The sequence below is a fragment of the Papaver somniferum genome, unplaced genomic scaffold, assembly GCF_003573695.1.
Source record: "Papaver somniferum cultivar HN1 unplaced genomic scaffold, ASM357369v1 unplaced-scaffold_52, whole genome shotgun sequence".
Classification (NCBI taxonomy): Eukaryota; Viridiplantae; Streptophyta; class Magnoliopsida; order Ranunculales; family Papaveraceae; genus Papaver; species Papaver somniferum.
Genome location: NW_020647860.1, coordinates 1,279,218 through 1,283,208, shown reverse-complemented (window position 1 = coordinate 1,283,208; position 3,991 = coordinate 1,279,218). Strand labels below are relative to the sequence as shown.

Sequence of the window (3,991 nt, the reverse complement as noted above, 5' to 3'; positions counted from 1 at the left end):
GGTCAATCTTTTGACGGTTATCAAATCTAGTGTTATTATAAAGAGCATTGGCTGCTCTTCAATATTCTGGCCTTCCCAAAAAGGCTCCACTCTACCACTAGTCTGGCCCACTTCTAAGGCTTCTAACCTTTTTGCTATAGCAGCAATTTTGGCATCTGATTCATAGCCTCCTTCTACCCTATTAACGTTTCCTCTACTTAAAAGAATTGTTTTCTGGGGTGCCCTACTATTTTCCCATTGCTGGGTTTTTTCGGCGATTTCATTAAAAAATTCCATCGCCGCATCAACAGTTTGGTTTTCAAATCCACCAGTGCATAGAGACTCAACCATGGTCGTTGTGGAATAATCTAAACCCTCATAAAGGATCTGAACTAGCCTAACCTTTTCTAAACCATGATGAGGACACTGGGATAATAAATCATTGAACCTTTCCAAATACCTATATAAAGATTCTCCCTCTTGTTGTGAAAATGTGCATATTTGCGTCCTAATAGACGATGTTTTGTGCCTAGGGAAAAACTTATTGAAAAAGGCAGATGTAAGTTGTTCATATGTCTCAATTGACTCGGAGTCCAAACTATACAGCCACGACTTGGCCTTATCTTTCAGGGAAAATGGGAATAACCTAAGTTTCAAAGCATCATCATCTAAGCCTCTAATTCTTAGAGTACTACAAATTTCCTCAAAATCCCTAACATGGTAATAAGGGTTTTCATTTTCTTTCCCTAAAAATTGGGAGCATCTGTAAGGTCCCAGGTTTCAGTTCATAGGGTGCCTCCGTTTCAGCTAACTTAATACACGAAGGACGGTAGTCCTAGTTGGATTCAACAAAGCTTTCAAAGTTGCCATTTCTGGCGCTATCGGAGCAACATGGATTCTCTCCTCAGTCAAAGAACGTTCAAAAACAGACTCTTCAAAAGCCGGACTTTCTAGATTAAGGTAATCGAGACGCTTCGAACTACTAGGTTTCTCTTTAACAAATCTACCTAGTGCGTCTCTTTTACGTTCAGGCATACAATAGAATTTTCTAAATTGGAAGGGTAAGCAAACACAGATCAAGGCCGACTCAACCAAATCAAACCTATTGATTTCTAGCAAACAAAAAGCATGATGGCTCCACTTAGATTGTTTCTAGACCAGCTTCTAATCCTTCGAACGGGAATTCGTTACAATTTAAGCAAACCCCTCTGGAATCAATCCGAGTTAACGTAAGTTGAATAGAGGCGAGGGAAGCTCGGTGGAGCTTTGATACCCAAGGCCTCACCGGTATTACAAGGCGGCGCGTCACACGCATTCAACTTACAGAAACCGTCAAGAACTTCGAAGTATGCTTAAAAGAGTAACCAATATTTTTCGAATGACTTTCCTGTTAAGCTCGTTACCCTATCGGTCTCGTTCTAGTCAAAATTTTAGGCTTAGGTTCGCGTAGGTTACGTGTTCCTAAAGCGGGCAAGAAGAGAACGGTGATGAAATCCGAACCCTTATCTTGTATGGCCAGGCCTTGCCCTTTACTAGAAAAATAAATGTCCGTATTCAGTCCTCAACATATATGCATACGAAGGAGTCCAGTAACTCGCTGACAGGGGATTCGCGAGTGTTTAGAATCTTACCTCCTGTTCCAGACGGGGGATGAATTGGTTGTAGTCGACTCGGGCCACTGACTCCGATGTCTAGTGTACGAACCCAAGGTGCAGAGACAATATCGTAATTTTCCTCCTTCTCTGCAAACAGTTTATATTTAAAGTACCTTTCCGTAGGGTAATAATAAAAAAATAATGTCCCTAATACAGTTTTTTTTTTTTAAATAAAATAAACAAACCCTAAACTAAAATTGTCTTCTTTTCTGTTCTTTTTGCTTTAATCTTTAGCTCCAAATCTTTATGAAATCACCAAACTCTTTGGCTCAATTTCTTTATGATCCAGAACCTGTGGACACAAGATAAATACCCAAAACATAAAAAAGGACAAAAAAAAATAAAAAAAATAAATCTAAAACCCTAAAAACAAGTCAGCGTCGGCGGCGCCAAAAATTGATGTGATTTCTAGATAGCGGTAAAAGTGGTTCGATTCTCAGACTTGTGAAGGATATTAATTAGACTTAAATTCTAATATTAAAATAGAAAACTCACTAAAAATTATAGCAAACTCAATCAAAGATGATATCAATACTAAAAGAAACACTGAGGCTAAGATTCCACTATTTTCCAAGTTCAAAGTGATTAAACCAATACTTATATTTATGCAATTTTCTTGTTTAATTTGATTCTAAAATATTGCAACAAGTAGATTTTCAAAAGTAATAATTGTAAATACCAAGTATGAAGCATCAAAAGTCTTAAAACTAAGCATACTCCATCAAAATAGATCACAATCACTCAAATAAAAATCATATTCAATAATAGTTCAAGGCAAATAATCATATAATTATTGCAAATAAAAAGATAAAATAGAATATACCACTTTTGTTGGAAAAATAGCTTCCTCTATCGCCTCAGCAATGGGTTTAGCTCCTCATATTAATCATGATCTCAAAATATGTGTTTGTTGCTCAAAAGATGATTAAAAGAGTGAAAAGTAATAACACAGACTGTTTGCAACAGTGTATTGGTGTTGCAAAACAGCTGTTACAATGGAACTGTTACAGAAAAAGTTGTTTGTTGCTTGATTTTAAGACCCTAGAATACGACTGCCCTGCAGCTTAATGTTCTTCAGCTGTTAAACAACGACACTTTTCTGCGACTGTTTCCGAGCGTCAATGTTCTTCGCGTTCTTCTTCTTCAGCAGCAGCAGCAGCAGAAACAGAGTTTGGTAAAGCTCTGATTTCTTCTTCTTGGCTCTCCTTAGGTTCCCAAACTCTCGACACCTCTTCTATATGACCCAAGACATCTATTTATATCAAAAATACCGATTAAATCTCTCCCAAATCTTCCAAAATCTCTTTCCTTCTCTTCACGGCCAAGTTGCGACAATTTCTTGTTTTAGATTTCTACGCGTTTCTGAGCTTTCCTTTTTATTCTAAACTCTTCCTTAGATAGATACAAATCTTTGGGAAAGTTTACAGCACTTTAATCTCTCTAAAATTCCCTAAAACAGGTCACACATGTGACTTTCCATATTTTCTGTTGTGATAAAAATCCGTCAATTGAGCCCAGTCTAATCGATTTAAACACCCATATCAGATTCCTAGACCCATAAGGAGTCTATCCTATGAAAATCAGAGGTTTAATCGACCTCAAACTCCTCCAAATCACGATTGCCAAAATCTGTTCTTCACTGCACCTATTTTCCCGCCAAAACCTGGTTTTTGAAATGTTGAAGATGGTTGCCCGTTATCCAGGGTAGGGGTGCGATTAGCAACTGCCTGGAAATGGGATGCCCCTTAGTAATTAGGTTACCCCTTATCCAAAGTGAGAGCCCGAATAGCAAATGTCCTCTGGGTGCTTTCCGACAACTTTTCGAGCCAATTTTTTCCAAAAATGTTTATTGGCCAACAATACCTACAAATAAATAAACACCATAATAAGTACAAAAATGAGTCCTAACAATATATAGAATCGAGACAAATCGGACACAAAAATGTGTCTATCAAATACCCCCAAACCTATTATTTGCTAGTCCTCGAGCAAAAATAAAATAGAAATAAAATCCTAACTCACTGTCGCAGGCATCGTCGATTGCATTTAGCGTATGCAATATGCCTTTAAACCCCTAGGTGTCCCTCGTGGCGGAGTGTTGTCTCTGGAGGGCTTACCATAGGTATACCCACAAAACCTTTATACTCCAGACCCTAGCTATCTACACAGAACCTTGGAAGGCACTAAAGAATCTCCTTGGTTGGCATACTTATTGACTACAGGAGGAAGTACCCTGATGCGAAATTACAATTGTTGTACACGAGTTTGCACTCAAGCATACTAAAATTCATATATAAGTGACAGAGCTCTACTCAGATAGTTGCACTATGGACATCAATATCCGGAGTCAAAACTAA

General features: G+C 38.0%; 1 pseudogene; it reads left to right on the top strand.

Moving 5' to 3' along the window:
- Positions 1-388: 388 nt before the first annotated feature.
- Positions 389-488, top strand: LOC113343054 (annotated as a pseudogene).
- Positions 489-3,991: the final 3,503 nt, after the last annotated feature.